This window comes from Lathyrus oleraceus, chromosome 3 (assembly GCF_024323335.1).
Source record: "Lathyrus oleraceus cultivar Zhongwan6 chromosome 3, CAAS_Psat_ZW6_1.0, whole genome shotgun sequence".
Classification (NCBI taxonomy): domain Eukaryota; kingdom Viridiplantae; phylum Streptophyta; class Magnoliopsida; order Fabales; family Fabaceae; genus Lathyrus; species Lathyrus oleraceus.
In genome coordinates, this window is record NC_066581.1 from 150,567,525 (window position 1) to 150,590,271 (window position 22,747).

At 38.3% G+C, this 22,747-nt stretch overlaps 1 long non-coding RNA gene across 1 annotated transcript; it reads right to left on the reverse strand.

Moving 5' to 3' along the window:
- Positions 1-16,707: 16,707 nt before the first annotated feature.
- On the reverse strand, positions 16,708-18,756 carry LOC127125911 (uncharacterized). The gene is made up of 2 exons (XR_007804832.1): positions 18,154-18,756; positions 16,708-17,124 (listed from the first exon to the last, which is right to left on the reverse strand). It is a non-coding gene; the product is annotated as an uncharacterized LOC127125911 (long non-coding RNA).
- Between the last annotated feature and the right edge of the window lie 3,991 nt (positions 18,757-22,747).

A 22,747-nucleotide genomic window follows, 5' to 3' on the forward strand; every position in this document is an offset into this window, starting at 1 on the left:
TCTACCTAGCCATGGAAAAGGAATTAGCAGAGGTTTTATCCAGTTCAGAATGTTCAATATGGAGTACCAATTTAATATTAGAGACTTCACCAACCTTTTGGGTTTTCCTACCTCCTTTGATACATTCACTGTAAGCCAGGAAGAACTTTTTGAATATAGAGAGCTTGAACACTTTTGGGGTAAGCTGACTGGAAATGATGAGCCCGAGGAACATGAGTTTCTCTCTGGAAACATACATAACCCGGCTTTTCGCTATTTCCATAAGATCCTGACCCACACCTTATTTGGGAAGAAGCCAAATAGTACTTCAGTTTCACGTGATGAACTCTTCATCATATTTTGTGCTTCCCAGAACCGTCCAGTAAACGGTGCTACTTTTATGTTAGCCAATTTGGACCACCTTATCCAGGATGAGCGAGCACCCATTAGAATAGGCGGTTTGATCACTATGATAGGTAATGCTATTGGATTACGTCAGCCTATGCTTGACCTTAGCCCTTTTTGTGGCATTACTACTATGAGTATACCTTTCCTCTTCAACACTATGTTTATAGCAAACATAGGGTCTGATGAGTTCGAGCTTATTATTGATAACCAGGTTCTCTGCCTATTCACCATGCCCGATCCTAGAACTAGTGTTCACAACCAAAGGAACTGGCTCTATAACCTGAATGAAACCCCAACTCCTGCTGGATCCACTGAATCCATCCAGGACTATGAGATCTGTGATGACTATGAGCACTATGTTGACCATACCTCTCTTGCTGAATCTGACCCTCAGACACCTTCCGGCTACTATGATATTGATCCTCCCCCTCAGCCTGCCCTGACCGAAGAATCAGCCATGCCTGATCTCCGACATCATATGCCAGGAACAGATATTAAAACCGTCATTGAAGCTTTGATGTCAGAACAAGACGCCCTCAGGGAAGATTTCCACAGCTTGAGACTTGAAATCCTAGAATACATGAGCAGCACGGCAAGTCAGTTACGTATGTTACGGCATCATGTTAACTCTTTTGCTCCTCCGGCCAGAGATCCGAAGATAGATGGAATTTAGTTATTTTTCTTTCTAAGTTATTTAGTTTTAGGCTAGATTTTTCATTAATGTTATTTGAATTCATGTTTATTTCTATTTCATTTCATTATTTTCCTTCCCTGTAATACATTATGATCATTTTTATTGAAGCTGTTTAGTTAATTTTATTATGCAATGGCTATTATGCTCTACTGTTGTTACCTATTATTATTATACAAAGCAAGTAAGCGTGCACAATACATTAAAACTGCAGACTAAAAATGATCATAAGCAAAATGAAACATTAAAATACGCTACCAAAGTAATTCTGTGAAGCGCTACTGAAGCCTTGCCAGAAAGGACTGTGTGACGAGCGTCACACACTCCATGACGAACGGCACGCAAAACGCCTGTTACGAACGTCACAGCCTTGTGACGAGCGTAACGCCCCTCAGACATGTGAACGTTAGGGAGCCGTTGGAGACGAACGTTACACTTTAATTTTTACCTTCCCCATTCATTTTTTCGTTTACCACACTTAATTACTCTTCAACCACTTTTTCTTTCTACCTTCCAATCCTTCTCCTATAAATACCTACCAAAACTTCCTTCATTCACCACAAACAATTCTCTCATATCAAATATACATTTCTTTTTCTTTCCAAATCATCCCTTCAAAAATTCATCACAATGGCGGGAAATCAAAATTTCGGAAATATCATCTTCCGATCCGGAGATGACAACTATCAGCAAGAGCAATTCGAGCGCTTCCAACAGCGAGGCGTCGCTTCCACCAGGTACCCCGATTTAACTTGTTTACAACAATTAGGCTTACTCCAAGGTATCGAGTGGATGCTCCGTAAAGCCGATTTAACCTTCCTTTGCACTCATAACCAACCCACCTACCCTTCCCTAACCTTAGAATTCCTAAGTTCTTACGACTACACCACTCCCGCCGGTGAGGGTGAATTTCTGACCGGTACCGCAACCTTCCGCATGTTTAACACCGAGTACTCTCTAACCCAAAACCAATTGAGTACCATGCTACAATTTACCACAGAAGGCCAAGTCTACCCCAGAATCCCTCCCGACCTAAACTGGAACACAGTTGGCGTTTTTGACCTTTTTAAGAAAATTTCCGGTATAGAGACCTACAACTGGGAAGAACTCCTTCTCTCCCACATCCATAACCCCACCATCCGTTATTTTCTCCGTATCTTGCAAAACACAGTTTTTGGTAGACCAAACAACAGCAAGGTCAACTCAAAGGAGTTATTTTTCCTCCAGTGCGTCTTCGAACCGCAAGCCCAGGTAAACGCCGCCTCCTTTCTCTTTCATCATATCCGCACCTTATGTGCTAGAGGCCGGCAACCCTTTATAATTGGTGGATTAATAACCTCCATAGCACTTGGCCTGAACCTAGGGGATAGACTCCAAACTTTAGAATCCCTACCTCCCCTGTCTATGGATATCAGCTATTGCCGTTCTAGCCGCCTGATTAAAAACAGAGTAGGCGGAGGCTATTATCTTATGGTGAACAACCAAGCAGTCCCGAGTGTTGTGCTACCCAATACCACCCTAACTGATGTCACAAACCCCGACCGCCACCTCTACGATCTTAGCGCTCCTGAAACCACCGAGCCTTCACAAACAAACCAGCAAACTGATGAGTTTGAAGAAATGGAACAAGGTGACCATCCGCCAACACAACAATCAGTCCCGCTCAACCCTTCCCGTAATGCAGTCGGCCCATCCTCCCAACGTCGTCGACGAAGAAGGCCTGCGACCAACGACGACATTATGGATGCTATCGATGGTATGCAGACACAGAATGCAGAGATGATGCAGATGATGCATCAAATGCAACAGCAACAGGATGCTCGGAATGCCATAACCGACCAGCGGTTTACTGAATTGTTTAGCAGGTTCGACAACTTAGACATACGTCAAAGATCACCAGGGCCAAGAACCAGAGGCGGAAGGCAGCCTTAGTTGTTATTTTCTTTGCATTTCCATTTTGTATTTCATTTCCCTTAAAACATTGAGGACAATGTTTAGTTTAAGTATGGGGGGGGAAACAATATTCTTTCCATTCTCATTTTTCAAGTATGTACTCTCCCTTTCATCGTTATTTCCCTTTTTTTCCCTATAAAAAAAAAATTATTTTAAGTTAAGTTCCTAAGTGTGAAAAATTTTCTATTATCTATTCCCCTCAATTTTCTTGAGCCATAACAAAAAAATTTTTAACACACCCAATAAGTATAAAGGTTGCTTACTTTATAAAACTTGAGTGAAATCAAAACAAAATCATTACCATAACAACGCTCTGAGAACCTCAATATGTTAGATCAGGATAAGTACCTATTATACCGATTCCTTGAACTTTTAGTTCTATGGCAACCCCAAGTAGTTTATACAGAAGTCAGCACCATCTTAATAGCAAACTACGTGGAGAGCCGATGAATATAAGTGAATGATCCCCAAAGTAACCTAAGATATATAAATATATCAAGAAATGCACTAATTAAATTAGGTGATCCTTACCAGATCATTTAATCTAAAGGTTGCAGATCATGCAAAAGCACAATACGAAAGACCCATTATGAGTTGGTTCAGTAGGAATCTGGTACTGAACTCGGTAGGGCGGACTACGGTTCGATCCCCCGCAATTTGCAATGGACTGAATAATGAAGTTATCCGACTTATGTACCAGAACTTCTAGCTAAAAGCGGATCATAATCACTAACCGGTTACTCCACTATGTGCGCGAAAGGATAAAGGGCTTAATGTGATTTCGCTAGAATGAAAACGGGTAAAATAAGACTAAAGGAACCAGGATAGCTATCATAGGGTACTTGAACTGATTGGCATAAAGTAGGGTTATCTAAGTTGTAACGGTAGTTGTTGATGTCAAGATTAAACTCGAGTCCTCCTAAACAAAAATCCATTTGCAACCTAGTACGAACTGATGTGTGCTTTGAAATTTCATCTGGCTAAAACTTTTAACAAGTTCTATACTGAATTTTGCTTGAGGACAAGCAAAGATTTAAGTGTGGGGGAGTTTGATAACACGAAATTATATCACATTTTAAGACTTAATTCAATTAGATTATATTATCATTTACTTTAGTTTATCTCATTTTATCAGATATTATGCAGTATTTCCTTGCTATTTATGTCAGGTATCCATTTTGAAGCAAAAGTGAAAAAAGGGAAGAAAAGGAGGTGTAGAAAGGAGTAAAAAGGAAACAAATATCAAAGACCAAGCCCAGCCCAAAAGAAAGCGCACGTTGTGCCTGTGACGGGCGTCACAAGGGTTGTGACGAGCGTCACACTAGAAGCATCCCTGTGACGAGCGTCACACATGGTGTGACGAGCGTCACACCATTCCACTAGCTTTTTGGCGCAAGTCACGCTCTCAGAAGAATTGAAGAAGAACGTTGAGAGAGTTCGTGTCCTATGCCCACGCCGTGTATTTAGCCATGCTGAAGACTCGTGGGAAACGGAATGCAGTTACCAAGGCTATTATAAATAGCCATCTCACAAACCTAAAAAAGTCTCAGTTTTTGCACGCTCAGTTTGCCGAAGCTCTGCCAAATTTTCTTTTCACGCCTTTGCTTATTTTTCTTCCTTTCCAGCAACTTAGCATTGTTTATTTTATTTATTTCTTTTGCAAGCTTTACATTCTTTTTCCCTTGCAAATTTACCTTTCCAGTTTTAGCTTTTAGATATTTTTCGCATAATAGTTTCTACACCGGAAACTATTGTGCAACTTTATACCGGATTTAACCTTACGTTATATTCCAGTTTTATTTCCTTGATTTAATTTACTGTCTAATTGAAGAATCCAAGAACAAATCCTACCGGCTTGTGGTGGAGTGTTCAAGACCATTGTATTACGCATTCAGGTTCTTTAATTGTTATTTAATTTTTAATGTTTTATTCTATTGCTTATTCATATTGCCTGCCTGGAATGAGTCTGTTTATGCATGATATAAATTCTTATTTATTTAGCATGTCTGGCTAATTTGCCTAGGTATCGGTATGTAAAGTAAGCAGAATAAGGGATCAAGACTGAGTCGGTCTATTTAAACTTAAAATCAAAATCAATCTTTTTACGGTTTCAACTTACAGGTTTAATAACAAGATTTTTTACAAAAGTAAAAGACATAAAGAAGTTAAAATCAATAGAGCGAGAGTTTGAGATTTTAACTGGACAGTGTAAGTTAGGCATTAATTCTAGATCAGGGCGAGAGCAAGTTTTAGAGTTAATTAAATTCTGACCTTTTCCAAAAAGTATTTTTAAAGATTGGATGTGAGGACGAGAGTTAAGCATTTGGATTTAATTATATAACCTAAGTCAACAGAGCGAGAGTTTGAGATAAGGGTGTTTAAAACGGTCAGTATTTTCTTAAAAGGAGTTTCTGCAACTTTATTGTTTTCAAAATATGGTTTTTGACTTAATTATAAGTGACAGCAACATTAATATAAAATCATGGTTTATTCAACAGAGCGAGAGTTTGAGATAGAACCTTTAACCAATGAAGTTAACCGAAACGATTCATTTTAAAACCAAGAAACCGACAAAGACTTGATTCCCTAGTTTTGACGAACTACATACCGATATCCGTTTTATTAATATTTAATCTAGATATTAGTTTAGCTCTTAGTTTTTCCCCAAACAATCAAACATTTTCACCTTAGATTTACGTAGTAACCTTAGATAACGGTATATCGATTCATAAGTCCCTGTGGGATCGATATCTTTTAAAACTACGCGATAGAACTGTGCACTTGCAGTTTGTATCCCATTCTCGACTCACCCAGTCGAGCGATCAGCTCCTAAGTGGAATTCGCAATGAGCGTTGGCATCATACCCAGGAGGAATTAGAGTGGGAGGTTTCAACTCCCTTAACTGTATCAACGACCCTTTGAGCAAGTATGGGAGCAAGTGAGCATACATGGTCGGGATGGGATCAAATTTCCTCTCTAGCCTTCTTTGTTTCTGTTGTCCAGGTTGATAATATTTTTGTTGCGGATGAGCATATGGTTGTCGGTACTGAGCTGGTTGTTGACCAACATTCTGCTCGGTTGGTATGGCATAAGGTTGTTGTTGATAAGGACCAGATGCCACAACAGCCATTTGCTGATAAGGTCGCCGATATGTTTTACCTCTTCCCCTAGCCACTGATGTGTTGTTGGTTTCTCCCTATTTCTTCTTGGTGAAACCGACATAAGGTTTCTTTGCCCCACTAGACGGGCCAGCAACACTTGGAATCTTTCCGCTCTTCACACCAATCTTGATTATTTCACCAGCGATTACCAAATCAGAGAATCCGACAGACGTACTCCCTACCACCTTCTCATAGTAGGGACCTTGGAGTGTCCCCATGAACATATCAATCAATTCCTTCTCCAGGAGTGGGGGTTGAACTCTAGCTGCCAACTCCCTCTAATGCTAGGCATATTCCTTGAAAGATTCATCTGACTTCTATGTTAAGCTCTAGAGTTAGGCCTGATTCAGAGCCATATATGTATTGTACTAGTAATGTTTCAGGAATTCCTCAGCTAGGTATTTCCAAGTCCGGATGGTCACGCTCTCTAACTGCATGTATCACTCCAAAGAATCCCCACTTAGGTTGTCTTGGAAGAAGTGCATGAGTAGTTTCTCATCACTAGAGTATGCAGCTATCTTCCTGTAGTATGCTCGGATGTGCGTTTTGGGACAGCTGACCCCCTTGTATTTTTCAAAGCTAAGCACTTTGAACTTGGCGGGTATTTGAACGCCTGGCACCAGGCACATCTCAGTAGCATCAAGTCCAAAAGCACTAGGGGCCTCCATAGCTTTCATCTTCTCCTCTAGGGCACGGAACTTCCTATCAAATTCAGCATTGGTTGGCCCGAAAGCATCATAGACCGATTCCTCCCTGGGATTGTAGAAGGCATCATTATGATCGTCCACTTCAAAGTCGGGAGGAACGACATGGTTCTGATTTCCCGGACCTCCTTCTCCAAGTGGAGGTGCACCTCATAGTGGACCCACAAGGATATGAACAGGAGGGTTGCCAAGTGGCGGCATAGGATTGGTAGTAGCGACAGCCCTCTGATTGGCTAACGGAGTTCCTCATGACTCCTAACAATAACTTCTTGGCCCCTAGCCACAGCCTGAATGGTCTCCATTAGTTTCCCCATCTGGGCATGCATACCAAACATCTCTTCCCTCATAGCACTCTAGTTTTGTTCGAGCTGGTCCATGAGTGATTTCTTCTTGCTTTGGGTGTTATATCGGTGTTGAGAAGTCAGCTTGCTGTTTTTGGATGAGAAAAATGTCAAGTGGTAAGTTCCTTGTTTTGCTTTTGGGTCATGCAGAATGATGCATGCTTTAATTTTATTATTACTTTTATCTTTTGACAAAGCTCTTAGTTGTCGTGTTACTTATTGCGAGAAACAATTCAGACAGTTAGCATTGAAATAAAAAATAATGACACACACAAGGTGGAATCACAAAACCTCATTCATTCATTCATATATTTTTTCATAACATGTACAAGAGAATCAAAGAGACAAGCCTCTTTGTATTGAATCATAAACAAACTACAAATTGAATTGAAAGGTAACCCCTTGAGCATTGTGGAGAGCTTCGACATCTATAAACATCTCGACCATGGTCTTCTTGCGGAATTTCACAAAGTTGTAAACTTGGTGAGGAGTGTTATCAGGACACATGATCTGGTTGGCCTCTTTCATCCTATCAGGGAAGTCTTGGAGGGCGTAGTTGGTTAGAATTGCCATGTTAGCAATGACATTCTTCTTTCCAAGTTCAGGACCACTTCTGACAATCTTGGTCTAGGCTTGCCTTGCTTTCCTCATAGCAGGGTTAAGTGGATCAACATCGTTGATGACAAAAGGGACCAAGTCTTCATCTTTATGAGGCCCATTCATTGCATGTCCAAACTGCCTCATGCACAACACATGATTGTATTTGATACACCCATGTGTGCCTACCAAGGATACATTCGAAAATCTTCCACATCTGAGAATGATGTTTTGGGTTTCCCATTCCCTCTTGTACCACTAGATAGTACCGGAAGAGAGTGACGCAAATTTCTGGCACCAAGGGAGATCTTTATATACAAAAGGACCAGCTAGCAGCATATGAGTCTTCATCCATATGTGCATCAGTGGAGCACAGCATAGGAAAGTTCCACCTTTATTCTCATGGAGAGTGTGGAAAGTATGATAGAAGTCGACCAAGAGGAATGACACTAGGTTGCTAGATAAGAAAATTTCTGCTGCAGCACGATCTATGAAGTTATCGATGTTTGGGAATAGGACAATCCTATAGGTCAACAATGCCAAGACTGCTATGCAAGATTACCACTTCTTCTCTTTAGAAAACTTCCATGCATGAACTTCAAAGAAATTTCTGGTGAACCCCTTGTCAGCCCCTTTTGGAGCCCAACTGGTTGCCAGCTCACCTACGTCAATCCCCAACACGGATGCTAGCTTGGGCATGTTGAAGTCTTCTTCGATCTTGGGGAACGGATTATGATCCTTGATAGACCAGTTCAGAATCCTTTAGAACTCTTCCAAAGTGGGAGCAATCTGGAAGTCTAGGAAGGTGAAACAACGCATCAAAATGTCATAGTACTAAGCCAAGGTAGTAAGGCCCACGTAGTCCACACTCTCATTCAGCAAGTCCGGAATGTTTCCATAGACTGCATAGCATTTGTATTTGATAGGGGCTATCTTGGAACTAAGGGCTTTCAAGCTATCCAATCTGGGTTCCTTGTACCTGAAGGAGAATGTGCTTTTTTTTAAGAAGAGGATTCATGATTTCTTTGCAAAAGTCTTCGTAGTTTCCTACAATAAACACCGGATACTAATAGCTTTGTTCTTATTATTTATGCGCATGATGCATGAGTGTATGAATGCATGAGCGATTTGGTTCATAAGCACGGCTTTCACAAGTCGAAACGCGCAAGCATGCGTAGTATCACAGGCTCACGATACGGATGAAGGATAATAATGATTGTTTTCTATAATAGGGATCTCACTGGTCGTAGTCTAGAGTTATAGATAGGGACCCCAGAGTCATCGATTCATTTGACGGTTTGGCGCTTACGGTAAAAGCTTATCGATCGCCAACTCCCTCAAATGAGCCTCTTCTGGGTGAGATCATCGTACCGACCCATGCGAGAAAAGCTTCTCGGGGAGCCGCACTATATGACCATCGATATCGGGTTCTAGACAAGGGTCTCAAAGTCATGTACCTCCTTGACTGTTTCTCGCTTACGGCAAAAGCTTGTCGATCGACAACTCCATCAAGAAAATCTACTTTGAGTGAGATCTTCGTACCGACCCTCGCGAGAAAAGCTTCTCGGGGACCCGTACTACGCGACCATCAATCTTAATAAGCCAAAGGTTCCATGTTCTACAAAGGTCCTTTGAGTCATTGATCCTAATGAAGACATTGATCGCTTACGCCAAAAGCTTGACGGTCGTTAACGTCTCCAAAAGAATCTACTCTAAGTGAGGTTCTCGTATTTGTTGGTGTAAGCCCTAGAGGCCAATACTTTTGGTACTTGTATCGAATTATTTATTAATAATAAAAGGCATTTTCTTTATTATGGTTGATTAATAAAGTCCTTGGAATAGATAGTCCGTTTAATGTATTAAGTGTGACTTAATCATGAGAGCACATTAAACATAAGGATACTATTCTTAAAGTATTTGTAGTCGAGCTTTAGTGTGAAGTGGGATAACATTAAAGCATTAAGACTATTATGTTTGTAGACTGATGATCACATCTCATGGATCATGGATAAAGAGTTATCAAGTCTTAAACATAGGTATGAATATTAGGAGTAATATTTATACCGGATTGACCCGCTATGAGAATACTATATAGAAAGTTATGCAAAGTGTCATAAGTTATTCTCATGGTGATAATAGTGTATACCATTCTTCGATCTGAAACCACTATGGATCCTAGATGTAGAGTCGAGTGCTTTATTGCTGATCCAACGTTGTCCGTAACTGGATAACCATAAAGAAAGTTGATGGGTACTCCACAAAGCATGCTGAGGGACATGAGTGTCCTAGATGGAATTTGCCCATCCTGCGTAACAGGATAAATGTCTATGGGCCCAATATTGAACTGGACAAGGGTGACAAGGTCTATACCTTGTGTTCAATATAGACATAAGGGCAAAAGGGTAATTATACACATAATTATTATCACAGGAGGTTTTGTCAGATCACATGACATTTTCGTGACTTGGGTAGCAGTGATGTGTTGCTAGATACCGCTCACTGTTTATTATGTTAAATGTGTAATTTAATATAATTGCCAACGTCGCGAAAACCTACAGGGTCACACACAAAGGACGGATTGATGAGAGATAGAGTAACTAAGGAACATCGTAAGGTACGGTGCACTTAAGTGGAATACGAAATACGATAAGGTACCAAATGCTTAAGTGATTTTGGCATATTATGAGATATGGGCCAAAATACATTTAAGTGGGTTTTTTAGCTTGAAGCCCACACAAGTGGTTCTATAAATAGAACCCTTGGGTAGAAGCATTGTCACTCCACTCAGACTCAAATTCAAGTGAAGACTTGGAGTTTCGTTTCCCTCTCTCTCTCACTCAAAGCCTTCATTCGTACCAGCTAGCACTAAGATTGAAGGAATCCGTTCGTGTGGACTGAGTAGAGACGTTGTCATCGTTCAACGTTCGTGATCGCTCCGTGGATTTGTATCCAAGGTTTTGATCGTTACAAGAGATCTGCACCAAAGGTTTGAATCGCCACAAGAGGTAACGATTCTATCACTGATCATGCCCATTCGTAAGGATCACTAAATGGAGAAATTTTTAAATTCCGCTGCGCCTTGGATGGCAATTCTCCTTCAGTATCGACCCTTACGAGAAAAGCTTCTCGGTGGCCCATACTACTCAACCTCTCTTCTCTCGAGTTTCCACTCTAGACTCGGGTAGAGAGTCTTTCCCACAAGGCTTCTTGCAATTAAAGTAATATCCATCACTACCATTGAATCATGAAACCACATGTTAGATTACAAAACTTAAAGCAAAAGGCAATAAATAAAACAAGCAATCAAAAGGATGAACATACACGCATGCGAGGAAGCAACCTAGATTATGCGTGACTTGCTTAAGGAGGTGTCCCCAGCAGATTCGCCAGTTGTTGCTACGCGAAAAATACAGAGTCACCATCGGTTTTTATTTATTCCAAAGGAAAGGGAAAATATCGAGAATACCCCAAAGAATGGTCATCGCAACCACGAACAAGTTCGGAAGTCGGTTATGCAAGGGGAAGGTATTAGCACCCCTCACATCCATGATACTCCATGGGAACCATCTAGGATGTTTGCGCTTGAATGGATGTTGTTTATCGAATGTTTGCTTGCTAAAGGTTTGAGGAGTGGAGGTAGGTTTTAAATTAGTGTGCTCGCTAAGGATTGGGTCCTCGTGCCTACGTATGTCCACTTGTTGAAGTGAGAAATCAGAGCCCCGTAGTTCACGGGTTTAAAATGTTTGTTTGTTTTGTTGATTTTATTACCTTGAAGAAGGGTTTTCGATTGTGTCTCCATAAGGCTCAAACAAAAGGTTTGAATGTGTTGAATTGTTTTTAAGTTTTGAGAAAGGGTTATTGATTTCCGATTGCACTAAAGACTATGGATAAATGTGAATACCTCGAACTACCGAGCCAAACATCTTGTGTTCGAAGCATTCAAAACGAGTGTAGGAAAGCTCCATTCTCATCCCTTCTTTACCACTTAAGGCTCGTGACATACAATCTTATTCGTATTTATTATGTTTTTTAGTTTTGATTTGCAAAAGACCGTTTGACATTGGATCAAGTGTTTGCTTATTGAGTTTGATTTGAAAAAGGACTGCTTGACGTTGGATCAAGGGTTTGATTATTGATTGCGAAATAGTGAGCGTTCCTAATGCCTAAGGAGTAGCTATCAAGCAATAAAAAAGATAAAGAAAGCGAGTAAAAGCATACATCTGAAAGAGGATGGGTACATGTAAAGTACAAGGGAGTGCAGGAAATAAAAGGTCTCATTGTCAGGTATCTCAAGAGAAAGTCATGTGTATGTGCATAGTGTCCTAAACTAGAAAACACATAAAAGATTACAAGTTCTTCTTGATTCTTGAATTCTCCATCCATGTTCGGGTCAAATAATTGTCCAATGTCTTTTGCAAGGGGTCCTAACAACAATCTCTAAGTCCATTATCCAATGTTCATTCCATGCTTGGGTTATTATCTTTTTTGCATTTTTTATGTCTTTACCATTTTAAGTCCATTTTCAAGATGAGATGAAGAGTGATATGAATGTGCAATATGATATAAAGTGTGTAAGACCCCAATTTTGACCCTAAGATCCCTCATGCTACCTCATCATATGCATTAGCATTGGGATCATACCTTGGCATCCTCCTTACCCCTCTTTCATTGGATTTGTTTTGGGAGAGATCACCAAGCACTATGTGATTATATCATACTTGTTATTTTATCATATACTAACTAAAATACTAAAAATATGTCTTTGCGTTTGTCTAACTCTTTTGTAGGTAGGGCATGATCACCATTGATTTATCAAGTTCACATCTAGGGTTTAACACCCTCATTGCTAAGAAGAGATCAACCAAGTAATGATCCACAATGTCTCTAGGCATCATATATTGATCCCCATGAGCTTCACATGTTACTTTGATCAATAATTCATCAAGAGTTTGGAATTGGTTTGCCTTGGAAACCCTAGTTCATCTAGGTATCTTGTGTAACTTCTTCAACAAGCTTCTTCACCCATTGATCAAATACTTCAAGGGACACTTCTAATTTCATCATCTTCTGAATATATTATCTCCCATGAGCCTAAAAAGTCAAGAGAATTGCAAGTTAGCAAGTTGGTTGATGGTAGTTGGCCAGATGAATTCATCTGATCAAAGCTGGGTCTCCCTAGACCCTATCTCCTACAATTTCTCGTCATATGAAAATGATTCCAAGAGAAAAGTTACTCTAAATAACATTCCAAGAAACTTTCATATTGAGGTATAGATCTAATTTTGCTTGGAAAGTCATTTTTTATGTTGGAACATTATAGGTCATTTTGTCTAAACCCTAATTTGAAAGTCAACTTCCCAAGGCCATAACTTTCTCAATTTTTATGAGATGAAAGATTTACAAGTTGTAAAATTAAATTCAAGGTGTATACTTCAAATTTTATGTTTGTAGGAAGAGCTAAATCAACTTTTATGAGCATGTGATATGAGGATACATTATAGGTCATTTTGGACCAATACCATTTAACAAGTGATTTTCCTCAACTTCAAAAATGCATAACTCATTCATCCCAAATCCAAATGATGTCAAATTGGTGACCATTTTTAATATTTTTGAAAGGGCTACAATGTTTATAAAGACACGTTTCTCATTTGGAGCTCACATAAAAAGTTAGCCTACATGGAATAATTGAACATATGACTTGACACTTAGAAAATATTTTGACATGTTGAAATTTCCAAACTTCCACCTCAAAATTCACCATGATACAAGTTCCAAATGAAAAAGTGTTCAACATAAGTGTTGTCTCTCTTGATCTAACCTTTCCAAAGAGTCCAAATTCATTCATTTTGGACAAAGTTTGAGGGGTCTGCGCATAGCTTGAACAGGGTTGTATCAGTTGGCAAGAATCATGCTTCAAACATCCAAAATCTTTGCCTTGCATTGCAATCTTCATTCAGACTTCATTTCATTTGATTGTGGATCTAATTGAGATGCTTCATGGGCCTATACATGCCCATGCACGCCTGCCATTCACATTGCCAAATTTGGAAGCAATTTCAAGTGTGCAAATAACACTTACATTTTGCTATAAATAGAGGTTCATTGCTTCAGTTTCAAGGATCTTGCGCGCCAACTTTGCCTTCAACCATTGAAACCCTCACAATTCAAAGGAAAACCTGATAAATTTCACTTGAAATTTGAGTTTAAATCTCACCTTTTGGAGATTCAAAAACTCCAGGATCCAAAGCTTTGCACCATTACCAATCTACTTCTGCAAGCTCCATAAGCAAGATCAAGCACGATTTGAAGCAAGAGAGATCCATTTCTGCACAACATTGAAGGTATTTTTCCAGATTTTTCTTCTCTTCGATTCTCTCTCAATTCTTATCAATTCTTTTGGATCTTTGGTTGTCTGAAGTCCTACCAATATAGGCAAGAAGATTGAGTTGCTTTGAGGTCAAATCGAAGCAACTCAGTTCATACACCTCCAAATTCAACTTCATGTATCTCTTAATATACTTGAAGTTAGGTTAAATTAAGGTGATATTTGTGATCTACGCCATTTTTTCTTTAAGATCATGTCCTCTTTTTTTATTTATGTGATGGTGATGAGAGAACCAGTCCGGCAAGGGTCATTGGAGAAGATGACCGGCACTTGGCTCCGGCGATGCGCTGGATGTGTTCTGAGCCATTGGATTGATTCGAAATGTTTTAATCATGGACGTTGCTTGTGATGACCAGTTGTGCAGCGCGCTAACTAGCGTGCACCATAGAACGCGCGTTCTCCACCACTTGATCTGTCACCTCAATTAATGAGGGAGATCAAGTGGTCCACGTTTTTCTGATTTAATTGATTTTCATTTTATTCCTTTTATTTTCATTAATTCATATTAAATTTAATATTAATCCAAAAAATATGAGAGTTTCACCAAAAAAAATTAAATAAAATCCTCTTTCATTTTCTGAATAAAATTTATTGTTTGGATCATTATTAATATTTTTCATGATTTAATTGATTTTGTGAATATTTTTAATTGTTTAAAAATGTTTTTAAGTTTCCAAAAATTCTGAAATTTTTTCTCCAAGGTCCTTTGACCTTGTTTGGCCTATGATAAATCTCATAGCCATTTCTTTGGTGTTTTGATGAAGTTTTAGGAAATTGATCAACCATATTTAATTTAATGCATTTATTTTATTATTTCTAATTGATTAAATGCCAAATAAATTGTGTAGAGTCATTTTAATTGACTTTGTGAGTTTGACTTGTGTTGTTGGGCCTTGGTCAAGGTTGATTTGACTTTGTTAGGTTAAGATCGTTGGATTTAGGGGATTGATGGAATGTACATTCCATCTCCCAAAATGAATGAATGATCTTAACTTGATAAAAGTCCTCCTTTGTCCAATTTGTGTTTGATCCATTCCCCCCTCCCTCTTCATCTCATTCTCATTCTTTATGCATTCATGTCATGGACCTATAATGTTTATATATCATAAGGCTAGTTGATTGCAAAATCAACATAAATATGGATGAGATTAGGTCCCCCACTTTGCATATTCTTTTTGTCTGTGGTATGTTTCATGAGCATAGTTCATCATACTATGTCTTTAACATGCATTAACACCAAAATTCTATTGCCCCGCCTCAAATAGTTGTGACTTCTACATAAGTTCAATTACGATTGCTTAACATAGCACTAAATTTTGACACAAAAAGGCATAGCATTCTAGTTAGTGAGATTGTAAGTCTCCCCTCTTTTACGGTATTGTATGGAAACTTGGCCTTTTTTCCTTCCTTTGGAAGATGTCTTGGTTCAAGGATCCATGCTTGTGATAAGTGGGTTGAGTGTTCTCCAAAGAATGACTTAAAACAAAAGCAAAAGCAATAATAACTTCTAAACTCATTAACAACTAACATTTAATTTCAAGTCATTTACTTTTAATGCACTTTAATTTTTAAGCCTTATTCATTTGCCATTATTCATGTCATTCAAGTTGTTTATATTAATGTCATTTTCACTTTGTCCACTTGGATCATATTTTATGATATATTGTGATTGTATTATTGTGATTGTTTGTGTGGTCTTTTGACCTTAATGTACATAATAAGAACAAAAAATCTAAAAAACATCTTGTGTGGACTGTTGATTTGATCTGAAACTATTGGACTTAGAATTTAGGCAACACTCCCTTCGCAAAGGACTTGGTCAATGTCAACTTTCATGAAACCAAGTGCTTGTGAATTGAAACTTCATCTGATACATCATTAAAGATCCATTTGAGTTCATCTGCAACATGATCATTGTGAAACTGTTATTTTGAACTTGTGACTTATGCCATCTTGGAAGTCATCTGCTACATGGGCAAAACATGAAGAATATCATGGAGTTGTTAAAGCTTGGATGTGACTATCTTTATTTGATGTCTTGCTCTTCAACTTGCTATTTGTGTATTGTTTGTTTCTTGATTCCAAAGTCCAAGGGAAATTTGGGTTTCTATATGACATTTTTGTCTATTGGATTGCAGCCCATTGGTCAGATCTTTTCAACTCTTAACTTTTAAATTTATGCTTAGGATTAGTCTCTTCATCTCCTCCCCATTTCTTTAATTTCAAAATCTCTCCCTCATTTTAAAATCTTCTTTGCTTGTGTTTGTTGATTTCTAAACTTTGACCATATTGCAAACTAGAAACTTTGGCTTTATGCCATTGCATTTTTAAAATCTTTTCTTAATCAAACTTATAAATAAATTTAACTATATTTGACTTAAAATTTCAAAAAAAAAAAGTCAAAAAGAACTAACACTCATTCAAACCATTTTTAAGCCTCTTGTGCCTTTTAAACTTAAAATTTTGTTAAAAGCAATGCACTCACTTTGAAATTGATACCACGAACTACGAGGTTTTGATCCCTCATTTTTATGTTGGTATGTAGGCACAAGTCTGAAGGTCTTGTCAAACACAAAAATATAATTAATAAATTATTTTCTCATCCCTCCATTCTATTTATTGCAAACATCATTTATTAAAAAAAACACATATGCACACAAAAAAGGGCTCTCTAGAAGTACCTAGGACACTTTGGGTGTTAACACCTTCCCTCTGTGTAACCAACCCCCTTACCTGTAATCTCTGTCATTTTATTAGTTTTGATTTGAAAACTTCTTACCTTTTGGGTTTTGTTCATATTTTTCTCTTTTCCCTTTTCCCTTGGAAATAATAAAAGCGCGGTGGCGACTCTTGTTTTATTGACGTCTAGCTTATCCATAGCTTGATGATCATGAATTTACCGCTACAAAGTGAAATAAAGCAAAAATAAAAGCCAATAAAATAAATAACAAAAATTAAATGTTAGGAGTTAAGTGCGGAATTTAAAAGTTAGAATGCAAAAATTAAAAGTTATAAGTTAGGTGCATGAATTAAAAGAAAAGTTATAAGAGAATTAATATCAATATTAGATCTAATAAAATTCTAATGTTAAACAAATTAACAAAATTGAATTCCTACTTATCAAACAATATCTAATATTATCAATATCAAATAAAATCAAATTTAAATTCTAAAATAATGATCAATATCAAATTAAAATCCTAATATCAAAACAATATCAAAATCAAATCAAATTAGAATTATACTATCAAACAATTATTAACATCAAAATCATTCAAAACAATTAATAAAATAAAATGTCAAAATATTATTCAAAAACAAATATCATTATCTAATCAAAATTTTGGATCCAAGCAATGCAGTATGGGCCCTAGATCAACTTCTAAGACCAAACAGGGGCGTCCAGCGATGAAAAATAGAGTACTGGAGGAAATTGGGCGCTGAGGCCCAATCCAAGGCCCACCGGCCACAGTCTTCACCAACAGGGGGTGCAAGAATAACATAAGGGTGCAAAGTAGTAGCCCTATGGGCTTTGGCCCAATTTGCTTCCTCAAAGAAGATCCATCTTCATTCTCACGTGCCAACTCACCCTATCCCCTTTCAAATATTCCCTCTAAACACTGACCGGCGAACCAAGCCTCCGCCGCACCGGAGATCACCGCCGGCAGCGGCGGAGCTCCAAACATGAAATCTAGATACCGAAACGGTCCTCTCCACCTCACGGTCCCGAATCTCCAAACCACATCTCCTAATTCTAAACTCACCAGCCGAATTACAACCGAACACGCACGAACCCTAAGCTACTCTATCAACAATTAAGCTCTATACATCAGAAATCAAACACCAACATGCTAGAGCTTCGATCTCCCTAACCTGATACTACACCGGGGCAATCGAATCAAAGAATGAGCGCATGACTTGAGTAAATTACCTGCTGGAGACGACGACGGAGACAGCGACGGTGATGACACCAATCACAGGTACAACTCTTCTCTTCTGCTCCTCTTACTTCTGAAACTTGCTTCGGTTCAATAGTCCAAGCCTGAGAGTGAAGTGGTAATCGAGTGTTGAAGCTTCCAACGATGGTTTAGCTTAGCCGTGTAGAGCTTCGAGTGATGAAGCTTCCACAATGATGAAAATGAGTGTGTACTGGGGGTTGGGAATGATTGCAGGATTCTTTGGATGAGAAAAATTCTGACCCCAATGATTGTCAATGTTTGCCTTACTTATAGCGTAATTCAAGAGGGTAATTTGGGGAATTATCTTTGAGTTGTTACGCTTTGATTTATCCAGCTGGCAAATGTATTTATTTCTTGGCAAAATTTGATAACAAGTGAGAGAAGAGTGAGTCGCGTGGGATTTTGGTGAATAACACATGTGTTTTTTTTCCTCAACTCACTTGTTTGATTTTCTATCCAACTGTGGATATCTGCACTACATTGCTTTGGGATTGGTTTAACTGAATTGTTCAAATATTGCAAGTTTAACCAAACTTACACTTATTATGCCATTTGACTCTCACTGCAGGTTGGGATTGGCTTATGCAGCTTTCTGTTTTAGCTTGCTTCACTTGAGGTTTTCACTTTATGGATTTCCACTTGCCGTTTTGGAATTTTCTTCTGTTTGTAAGTTCTGTTATCGCTGCGTTTTGGTTCGGCTGCACGTCGTTTACGTGTTTTGGTAGCTTTCGATGGAGTTTGGATACATTTGAATTGCATATCTGCATTTTCCGGCCTTTGCACCCGGCTACTGTTACCGCGCTCCGCTCTCACCTTTTGCACTATTCGTGCCCGATGTGGCATTTTCCTTCATCTGTTTTGAACTGCATTTTGCTTTTAATTCGTTTAAAAAATTTCGCTCTCATTATGGCCATGAGTTATTGCTAGGTGTTGATGCTTCTGATGCACTGCAGGATGACATACCAGGGTGTGTGGTTTTGCAGGAAGTTCCTCTTATGATGCAACATTGGTTAGGCGGCGTTGAGCTGTGTTAGGTTTACGAAGTGGTTATGATGTACTGTCACGATGTTGCAACTGGGTTTATATATGCCTTATTCCATGATGGTCTGGTTCTCGGTGTGCTTCAGTTGCCGATTGGTTGTAGCTTACTTAATGAAAAATCTGTCTCAATTCCCCAGTCTCTTTGATATATCCGAATCAAACCCCTAAGGTTTGAGTTTGTATTAAGCCTCCTTTGTCGTTTAATTTTCGTTTTAAAAGCTTAGAGTTCTTCACTATTTCGATTAAATTCGGAAAATTGGTTGAGTTTCGGAGTGAAATGAGGACAACTCCGCCGCCTCCGGCGTGGCAGAGCAGAAGCGACGGCTGGAGTATCATTGAGAGGGAGAAGGCAACGTGAACATGAAGTGGAGAAAGAAATGGAATTACACTGGGAATCTTCATTCTTCCCTTAGCAATTTCGGTTGGGCTTAGGGAACACAATAGGCTCACTTGCTATGTGCACCCTACGTTTGATTACCATACCCCTTGCTGAACCAACACCACCACATTGCATTTGGGCCTTAACTGTTAGGCCTAGTGCCTCTATTTCCAGGCCACACATTCTCTGGACTGTGCATACCTCCTGTAGTAGTTAGTTTTTAATTAACGAATGCTTGTTTTCTTGAATTTCTTTTGTCACTTTTTCTACACATTTAATACATGAGAAAATACATATAAAATGCATGTAAAATGGTTCATTAGAATAGATTCGCTTTTAAAATTTAATTGAATTTAGTTGTGGAGTTTCTTTAATCCTTCATTAAAATTCATTAGAAATTAGGTTCTAACATGTTTAATTCCAATTTTAATGTATTGTTGATTTCTTACATTTATATAGTCTTAGAGTGTGTTTTGACATGTTTACCCCTTTGATTAGTTGATAAAGATCATCCTTCACCAATTAACTACTTTGGTATTAGGCCTTTTGTTATATGTCTCTCTTAAATAAACTTGTTTGCTTCCTATATTCAGTCAAATGATGATAAGTCTCTTGATCACTTGATTGGATTATACTTCTATATTTGCTTCGTACTGGATCTTAGGTCAAAGTCTCACATCCAAGACTTTGAAGACTCTGGACTTCAAGATTGAATCATCATCGAGCACTACAAAAAGACCCTCTTATCAACACTTGTCAATCATGATGTGAATTTTGTGCCACAATTCTTAAGTAACGGAGAAGAATGAGAGAGATTATTCCTACCCTTGTAATGAGTATCTTTGAGTACGGGACGCAGACCCTAGTTATTCAAAGTATCTGCCTCTATTCATAGACTTTGGTGCAATTCAAATCGAATAAATGTCAAGTCTTCTTCCCCAAATCCAAGGATCTGAAGACTCTGGACATCAAAACTCTAACCATTATTGAGCTTCATTCATTTCTTTCCTTGTTCATTTGAGACTAAAAATAACTTTTGCAAATAAATTAAAAAACACTTGAAAATATGATTAGAATTGTGGGTCATGAGCCTTAAGAAATTGAGAAGGAATAGGAGGGAGTATTTATACCCTTATTCTGAATATCTTTGGATACTGGACGCTTGACCCAATTGTTTAAAGTATTACCTTCATTCATAGTCTTTAGTGAAACTCAAATCAAGACAATATTTTTTCAATCTAAAATTAATCACAACCCATCAAACTCAATTTTTCGCCTTAGGGCATTCATAAAACCTTTTCACAAAGGGCATGTTATCTTTGTTCTACCACAAGCAAACAACGCTTAAGCCTCCCACGCGCGAGCATACAAGCAACGTTTAACTGCTAAAACATGAACGTTAACATCACCCAATAAAAAATAGATCCATATTTTCTACCACGAACTACGAAGCTCTGATTTTCTCATTGCATTATGAGAATACGTAAGCACGAGGGTCTGAATCCTAGGAGAGCACACTAATTTAAACTTATTTTTTATCCCTTTGAGAAATCACAAGTAACCTTCAGATAGTAACACCCATTCGTGCAAAGGACAATCAAAATGGTTTTCGTTGAGTACAATGGATGTGAGGGTGCTAATACTTTCCCTTTGCATAATCGACTCCCGAACCCGAATTTTGTTGCGACGACCATCTTCTTCTCTTTTATGGGTTTTATCAATATTTTCCCTTTCCTTTGGAATAAATAAAGTTTAGTGGCGACTCTGTATTTTTCACGGTGCGACAATACTGAGGTAGACTTTGAAGGGGAAGTTATTCAGTGTGCCATGTTAGTAGATTCTGAACTAGTTAGTATTGAAGAAGCGCTTAAGAAGAAAGTGTGGTTGAAGGCTATAAAAGAAGAACTTGAGGCAATAGAAAGAAACAAGACTTAGGAGTTAACTGAGCTTCCAAAGAAAAAGAAAGCCATCAACGTCATATGGGTTTTCAAGGTGAAACTAAAGTCATGTGGATCAATTGGCAAACACAAAGTAAGGTTAGTAGCAAGAGGATTTCTACATAAATTTGGGTTAGATTACTTTAAAGTGTTTGAGCCTGTAGCTAGACATGAAGCAATCAAATTGGTGATTGTTATAGCTACAAATAAGAATTGGTCTCTGATACATTTGGATGTGAAATCTGCCTTTCTGAACGGCCCATTGTAATAAGAGGTATACGTGTCACAACCTCCTAGATTTATGAAAAAGAATCAGGAAGGGATGGTGTACAGGTTACATAAAGCATTATGGACTAAAACAAGCCCCTAAAGCTTGGAATCTGAAAATTGATTCATTTTTCAAGCTTCGAGGATTCATAAAGTGTGAAATGGAGTATGGCGTTTATGTTCAGTATACTTCTAAAGGCAGTGTGATTTTGGTATGTCTCAATGTTGATTACATATTGCTGACAGGAAGTTGTTCAGATGAGATAATGAAGTTCGGGAAGGTGTTGATGAATGAGTTTGAGATGACTGATATGGGAAATATGGTATATTTTATAGGGATGGAGATTATGTACTCTGAGAAGGATATTATTTTGCACCAACTGAAGTATGAACTTAAACTTCTGAAGAGATTCGAGCTGACAAATTGTAAGACTACAATCACACCTGCTGAAACAAATCCCAAGTTGGATTTTAATGTTGAGGATGATGATGTAGATGCTACAACTTTTAAAAAGTTAGTTAGCTCATTAAGATATCTCTGTAACACCAGACTTGAGATATGTTATGCAGTTGGAATGGTAAGTAGGTTTATGAATAAACCAAAGTGGTCACATTACCAAGTTGTTGTCAGCATTCTAAGGTATATTAAGGGGACTTTAAAGTATGGAGTGTTATTCCCTTATGGTGTCAAGTCTGAATTAGAACTGATGTGCTATTCAGATTCTAGTTGGTGTGGAGACAGAGTTAATAGAAGAAATACTTCTGGATGTTTTTTCAAGTATCTAGGAGGATATATCTCTTGGTGCTCCAAGAAGTAATCAGTGGTTGCATTGTCAACCTGTGAAGCTGAGTACATTGCACGTGTTTTATCCGCGTGTCAAGTTATTTGTATTATGAATTTGTTGCAGGATATAAAGATCAAAGTGGACAAGCTTGTGAAGT